This window comes from Panulirus ornatus, chromosome 43 (assembly GCF_036320965.1).
Source record: "Panulirus ornatus isolate Po-2019 chromosome 43, ASM3632096v1, whole genome shotgun sequence".
Classification (NCBI taxonomy): Eukaryota; Metazoa; Arthropoda; class Malacostraca; order Decapoda; family Palinuridae; genus Panulirus; species Panulirus ornatus.
This window is the reverse complement of record NC_092266.1, coordinates 3,533,457-3,542,088: the sequence shown is the minus strand read 5'-3', so window position 1 is coordinate 3,542,088 and position 8,632 is coordinate 3,533,457. Positions and strand designations below refer to the sequence as shown.

General features: G+C 38.4%; 1 pseudogene; it reads right to left on the bottom strand.

Moving 5' to 3' along the window:
• Positions 1 to 3,604: 3,604 nt before the first annotated feature.
• Positions 3,605 to 8,632, bottom strand: part of LOC139762283 (uncharacterized) — an 85,992-nt pseudogene continuing 80,964 nt past the window's right edge.

The window sequence follows — 8,632 nt, the reverse complement described above, 5'->3', positions numbered from 1 at the left end:
CAATACTCTGGACCTGTCATTTTTCTTCTCCAGTCCCTCCTGTAACACCTACACAATTCGTTTATCTGACCACACTCTGGTGTCTCCTCACTATGTTACTTCCTCCATTAGTTGGCCACCCTACATCACAGCATTTTGAGGTAACTATAAAAAGATCTTCATTTGTGTGACCTTCCATGGAAAGATTACTGCCTTTCTTAGGGCGATGTTTCTATATATCCTGAGCCTATAGGTTAAGTTATTGCTGCGTGAATAGAGGCATATATTCCTTCATCCCCTATAATAACCCTTTTCTCCAATTCGTTGTACAACCATCGTAGTTCTGAGGCCATTTGTCCAAGAGACCAAACAAATTTTACCTGGGAGTCTCTCCTTCCTCCAACACTCATTCGACCTTAATATTCGTCTAAAATCCTTGAAAAATTTCATGTTATTCGTGAGGCAAACTATTTCTTTATCCACTGTAAATACAACAACGTATCTTCTTCCGGATTCTTTTTTATATTTAGCTAGAAATATTTCAAACAGTTTATATGGCATTACATTTCCTTCGTTTATACAATTTGACGACACTTTTAGCTGTATCTCTTACTGAAAGAGCTAATCATTTTGGCTCTATCTGCTCCAACTCCAATCCCGATCAGTCTAACATTTCCCTCACCCGTTAAAGTACCTCTAACTGACCAGTGCAAATCCTAAAATCTCTTCCTGTAAAGTCCATAAGTAATATTTCTCTCTGGGCAAGAAAAAGGCATATGGAACCACATGACATCCATCCTTGTGTTGTGAATGAATATACCTACATTCCCGTGAGACATTACCGACAGCAGGTGAACTGTTGACAAGAGCAGTCATCACGGGCTTATTATTCCCTCGGATAAAACTTATCCAGGTCTGCCGTTTGGTTTCTTTTGTTCCATTGTTTCTGATAGTATGTCCTTAACTTTTATGTAAGAATGTTGAAATACACTGTACTTTCTTATCAATGAAATTGGATTTAGGACATAAGCTGTGTCTTTGATTGTAAATACAAATGCAGTGAGGAAAAACATGATTCTTGCCATAGCTTCGTTCTCTGGAATTAAGTCATCGTTTTCCGTAATGAATGAACCAAATGATTAAGCAGTGATTCTTGCTTCTAACATAACTATGAAAAGCATTAATCAATTTGCATTTTCGGCAATATTACCTTCATATTGATGTATAGTCTGTCGTATAACTATCTTGATTTACGCAAATTTATACAGTATAGTCCATCATGTCTTGTAGGTCTCATTTTTTATGTGTTACTTTCTTCAACAAAAGGCATCTCTTCCTTTCATCCTTTCACCACATTAGTTTCGTTTTTCAAAACAAGGTCTACTACGCACTGGCACATTTGTACCCTCGATTACTTTGAAAGTTTTATTGAAACATTTCCTAGCTACGTTCGTGTCATGTTAAGCAACCAAATGAATTAGGATTTGACAGTCAAAAGCAATGCGGAAATCACTAACATCTGACAATCTAAAATCTGGTATCTTTTTTTACGACTCATGTTGACTAGCATTCCATGCAATGTTGAAAGTGACCTCAAACGTAATTTCACGGTGATCAATATTTGGAAACTGATGTAACCATTCCCAGTAAAAGTACATTCTCTTACTGAATGACCCATGTATACTGTACCTTAACTTTCCTTTTATTATCGTCACTGTTAACATGACCAGTGCCAGTACATTTTATGACTGCATGTCCCATATACAATTTCCTCGACCACATAAATTCAAGACCACTTACCTAGTACGAATATGTCATCTGAGCTGAAAAGCACTATAATGGGGAGAAGTAAGGATATGAGGAACATAGGAGAGTGATGCGAACTGTTAAATAGATGGCCACTTATAGTACAGTCAAATTGTTCATGCAGATTGGTCCGGTAGTATGTTTTGTATAAGTGATAACGAATGTTAAGTAACGTAATTTTGGTCGTATTGGTAAGACCAATTGTTAAAGTCGTTCAGCAGCTGTCATTCATCACGTAATGATTATGTTACAAGACACTTTATTAGCTAGTGTCCATTGTGGAAGTCCATGCAAGATTCTGTGTACCATATATTAGATATAAACACAGCAACTGTGTCAAACATGAACAAGCAACATTCATTGGAAAATAGTAATGTCTTGTGACCTCTAGACACTCATCCTCTCCCTCTGCTACACCTCCCAGTCTCCCTAACGTCCCCAACCATGTTTTCACCCAACCTTCTCTGGCCAGTGATATCGCTGCCTTTACACGTCTGTGATTACCTCTGATCAGATAATAAAAATTATTGTTGCTTTCCCTTATAATACTTGCACTAACCATTTGCACCTACAACACTTAATAGCTCACGTCACTCTACTGTGTTCCATGTCCCCTTGCTCCTCCCCCTTTACAGCGTTACTAGCTAAGTTGACATATACATACTCGGTATGTGTATGTAGAAGTGTATGACCTTTGACCTTTTATATTGCTATCATTGCTAACGACTGTACACCATATTGTGCCCTATTTCAAGTACACACTTATTCTCTATATAGATGTATTCTTATGTATATAATGTAAGTCTAAAATGTTTCATCACTTACCCATGTATACGTATCAATGCTAAGATGATATTCTGTATGACTTTGTATTACACAAACGTTGTTACCTATGTTGCTATCAGTATACTGTCTGTCGTGTTATACCTTTGTATTACACAAACGTTCTTACCTATGTTACTATCAGTATACTGTCTGTCGTGTTATACCTTTGTATTACACAAACGTTCTTACCTATGTTACTATCATTATACTGTCTGTTGTGTTATACCTGATTTGTGTTACACAAACGTTGTTACCTATGTTACTATCAGTATACTGTCTGTCGTGTTATACCTGCTTTGTGTTACACAAACGTTGTTATCTATGTTACTATCAGTATACTGTATGTCGTGTTATACCTTCTTTGTGTTACACAAACGTTGTTATCTATGTTACTATCAGTATCGCTTAGTATACTGTAATTAATGTATCCTAGACCCACCTCTGAAGGGAGTGTACCCTTGGGGTGCCTGAGCCCGCTCGCCTTCCCCCGTCACTCTCCTATGTTGATGTATTTTACCCACTGTGCGCTCTATACTGGCCTCCACCTACACCTAGATATGTATGTACACTTCACCCATACAATCACTGAGATGCTTTTTCTATGGATATCCAGACAATAATCTTTCTTTTCATAAAAGAAATAACATTTATTGAATTGTAACAAACTTACCTCAATCTTCAACATTATCAACGTCACGAGCAGGTTTCTCAACTAATTGGATTATGGAAATATCAAGCAAATCTACGTGGATCCGCACCCGAAGCTGGTGGAAAGAGACATTCGCCCCAACCTTGCACTTAAGTCTTTTACGACAGAATCTTGTTCATCACAAATTTCTGCAAACTGATCATAAAATCTGTCGCCTTTCTCTGGTGTTTGTCCTACTGTTATTTTCTCACGAAGCTCATCTTTAATCTATGCAAAATGAAATCGACATTCCCATCGGGTACATTTTATTCATCACAAGATTAAGATGATCTTTAACAAAGGCCAAACATTACCGCCTACATTATTTACCATGTTTTTATTAAAGATTATACCCTGGAATTGCGTATTAGGCAAAGAAGTCTATCTATTTTATATCAAACCAAGATTCAGAAATAGCAATCACATAATATCTTCTACAGATGCTTTCTCAGACTCTGACATTTAGTTACGTAGCCTCCGAACATTAACAATATCTAGAATACTTTATGTCATGAACCAATGACAGTAAAACAATGCACAGTTCAATATTAGTATTAGGTGCAGCGACAAGTGTAACACTGCAAACTGTTGCCACTCGTTACCACCACACATAAGTATTAAGGTTTTCTACACAGTCTAATGGCAATAAACAGACAACTTACCTACAGTGAGCTTATTTTAGGGAAAAGTCACTTTCCTTCAGGAGTTTCGTCACATTTGCTTGCAGCCAGTAACCTGAGCTCTCCTGGCTTAATGTTGAGGCTCTACATGTACTGTACTGTACGTCTGTACTTACCACCATGTATAGTTAATTTTCAATGAAAATAACATGTGTCCTGCTGTTGCTTTCATATGGAGATGCAAGTGAAATGACATACACTACTGATCAGGCAAGTAAAAAAAAATAAAAGAAAAGATTGATTAAAAGGTAATTTATTTCTTTGATAACATATCACTAATACAATAAACACACCGTAAATCAACACTTTTTTAAAAAATTATTGATATTTCTATAGTGAGAATTTTTACAAATCAAGTAATCTCTTGCACGGTTTACTGAGGCCATAATGTTTAGATATGATCAAAAGGTTGTGGACATAAAGTTACATAAGTCGCAGACACCCACCAGAGATGATCATATGTGAGCAAGAGGGTGACACCTGTGTTACTATAAACCAGACCTGGGAGTGAGGCAGTATGCCTCCCACACACTAGACCAGGCACTGGGCTGCTGTATTCTACACTCATCATGGATAGTACAAGATACTGAATTTCCCATAAACCAGACTTAATGTTGAGATAGTTTGTCCTCAAACATCAAGACTGGCAACGTGTCTCTGCAGACCAGACCTGCAGAGAAGCTTGGCGATTGTGTCACTACACAACAGGCTTAGCACTGTGGTACTGTGTCACTAGGCACTGCACCTGGCACAAGGGTCCTGTGGCACCACACATACACTAAATCTGTGGTAGTGTCTCACCACACACCACACCTGTCACGAGGGTCCTGTACCACCATACCATACCTACACTAACACTGGGGTACTGATGTCACCAGACACCTCACCGTAGTGAAGGAAGGCCTTGTAGGTCGGCAGTGAGGGTGAGTAGTGTACGTAGGTGGTGAAGGAAGGTAGTGTTGGCACTTGAGCGTTGTACCACCACACCTACACCGACACTGGGTACTGTGTCACCAGACATCAACAAGGCACTAGGACGGTGTAACACTACACCTACACTGACACTGGGGCGCTGTCTCACCACACACCACATCTGACACTAAGACATTTCATCTCACACTCACCAGTATTGCACTGGCACTGAGGTACTCTGTTCCTCACATACCAGACCTGGCAGGTAGTACTATGTCCCACACACCGCAAACTTGTACCGGGATGAGGATACTGTGATAAGAGTTCCGTATCTCTGCTTGGGCATGGCGTTCCTTCACACATCACATCTCACACATAGGTATTGTGTCCCTCACACACCAGACGTAGCACTGGGGAACTGTTCCTGCACACCACACCTGGAGCTGGGATCCTGTTTTCCCACATCCTGAAAAATAATGAATATAACTCTCAGCACTGGTAGGCTTCCTGTAGATCTTAAAGGATAACTAATCAAAATACCTAATTATCACCACATTAAGGAAGGGTGATTTGCCTTTGTGTTTCCATTTAGTCTTAAACTTGATGGTGGGATGAATCGTAATTCATTAAAGAAAACATCATGATCTTGGTAAGATGGCCATAAGGACCACACATCGTTAACGTATCTTAACCATATTTTTGGACTGTTACTAACTGAAGTTTGGATCTCAGTCTCATAGTATTCCATGAATAAGTTACTGAGAATGGGAGTGAGGGAATTTATCATGGCTAAACCGAATTTCTTTCAATAAGAATCAGCCTCAGCATCTTGGAAAACGTTATTGTCAACAAAGTTTTATTAAGTCAATGAAAGTTTTTGAGGGTAGGGGCATCTCAGCTACGTTAAAGGAAAAAGAATCTCGCCATATAATGTAAATAATAGATTAGATTTTGCTAAGAGGGCTAGGATCATTTATTTGCCTGATCATGAACTTCTTAGATTTAATATCAATTTCTCTTTACCAAAGTCTATATTGATGAAACCATTGCTTACTTAACCCTAAAACACTATTGTCAATAATGAGGAATGGTTTTACTTTCCTCGGGTCCAACAGACACAGAGGGAAAAAAGATCTCATTACGATTTACTAAACAAATTACATGGACTTAAGCTTTAATTTACCTTATTGAAATATACGAGTAAAGAGAACAAATATAGGAGTAGTTATTGTGTATAATGCAAAAAATAAAAGATACGAGGAATGAAAAGAGAGAGTGAATTTGTACGTGTGTGTGTGTGTGTGTGTGTGTGTGTGTGTGTGTGTGTGTGTGTGTGTGTGTGTGTGTGTGTGTGTGTGTGTGTGTGTGTGTGTGTGTGTGTGTGTGTGTGTATGTGTGTTTGTTTGTGTGTGTGTGTGTGTGTGTGTGTGAGTGTGTGTGTGTGTGTGTGTGTATTTTCAGGTCTGCCATTACATTTTAGTAAGATCAACAATGCCACGTACTTCAGGTGGAGTGAGAGAGGATCTTAAGCCGCGGCAACAATGTATTAAAGTGTGTAATAAGGCTAATAGTATGTTTGGGTTCATTAATGGGACTGTTAGCAATGAAACTCCTAGAGTATTATTACAACATTATCTTGAATTGGTGAGACTCACATTTGAATCATGTGGTTTAGTTTTGGGCAGTTAATAATGATTATTAGAGAGAGAGAGAGAGAGAGAGAGAGAGAGAGAGAGAGAGAGAGAGAGAGAGAGAGAGAGAGAGAGAGAGAGAGAGAGAGAGAGAGAGAGAGAGAGAGAGAGAGCACAAATGCGAATAACATAAATGATTCCAGGAATTAGAAACCTCACTTATGAAGAAAGGTAAAAAAGGCTGAATTTGCAGTCATTTACGAGGAGAAGGTATAGAGGGGATGTGAATGAAGTTATTGAATAGGTGAAGACCATACATAGAGGTAACATGAATAAAGTTCATAGAATAACGCCACTGGGTAGGACCAAAAATAATGGATTTATATAGATTCAGGTCGGATGTGGGTAGATATTGGTTCGGGAATAGGGTAGTAGATTTATGGAACAAGCTGTCAAGTACAATAGTTGAAGTTAGTTCTTTAGTTAGCTTTAAACGAAGGTTGGATGTGTTTATGTGTACAGGCAGTTGGTTTGTGGACAGACTTAGGATCTGCCTAGCTCGGGCCAATACGCCTCTTGCAGTGTCCTTACTTCTCATGTTCTTATGGTATGTAGTTTTGTAATATACTTTATAATACAATTGGACAGTATATCACTGATAATACATTTGTATTTTTCTAAACAGTATTCTCGTATAGGTGTTACTATTAAAAATCAATCCCAGAGATAGATCAAACATACTTATAAACCAGTGCAAACATTAAAAAATGACGATTTTCTTTTCATCCAAACTTTCTAATATATATATATATATATATATATATATATATATATATATATATATATATATATATATATATATATATATTTTTTTTTTTTTTTTTTCTTTTTTTTTCATACTATTCGCCATTTCCCGCGATAGCGAGGTAGCGTTAAGAACAGAGGACTGGGCCTTTGAGGGAATATCCTCACCTGGCCCTCTTTTCTGTTCCTTCTTTTGGAAAATTAAAAAAAAAAAACGAGAGGGGAGAATTTCCAGCCCCCCGCTCCCTTCCCTTTTAGTCGCCTTCTACGACACGCAGGGAATACGTGGGAAGTATTCTTACTCCCCTTAGTCGCCTTCTACGACACGCAGGGAATACGTGGGAAGTATTCTTTCTCCCCTTGGGGATAGGGGAGTAAGAATACTTCCCACGTATTCCCTGCGTGTCGTAGAAGGCGACTAAAGGAGAAGGGAGCGGGGAGCTGGAAATCTTCCCCTCTCATTTTTTTCTTAATTTTCCAAAGGAAGGAGCAGAGAAGGGGGCCGGGTGAGGATGTTTCCTCAGAGGCCCAGTCCTCTGTTCTTAACGCTACTTCGCTGAGGCGGGAAGTGGTGAATAGTATGAAAGAAAAAAGGATATATATATATATATATATATATATATATATATATATATATATATATATATATATATATATATATATATATATCCTTCTTTCATTCATACTATTCGCCATTCCCCGCGCTAGCGAGGTAGCGTTAAGAACTGAGGACTAGGCCTTTGAAGGATTAGCCTCACCTGGCCCCTTCTCTGTTTCTTCTTTTAGAAAATTCAATATATATATATATATATATATATATATATATATATATATATATATATATATATATATATATATATATATATATATATTTTTTTTTTTTTGCCGCTGTCTTCCGCGTTTGCGAGGTAGCGCAAGGAAACAGACGAAAGAAATGGCCCGACCCACCCCCATACACATGTATATACATACGTCCACACACGCAAATATATATGCCTACACAGCTTTCTATGGTTTACCCCAGACACTTCACATGCCCTGTTTTAATCCACTGACAGCACGTCAACCCGGTATACCTCATCGATCCAATTCACTCTATTCCTTGCCCTCCTTTCACCCTCCTGCATGTTCAGGCCCCGATCACTCAAAATCTTTTTCATTCCATCTTTCCACATCCAATTTGGTCTCCCACTTCTCCTCGTTCCCTTCACCTCCGACACATATATCCTCTTGGTCAATCTTTCCTCACTCATTCTCTCCATGTGCCCAAACCATTTCAAAACACCCTCTTCTGCTCTCTCAACCAC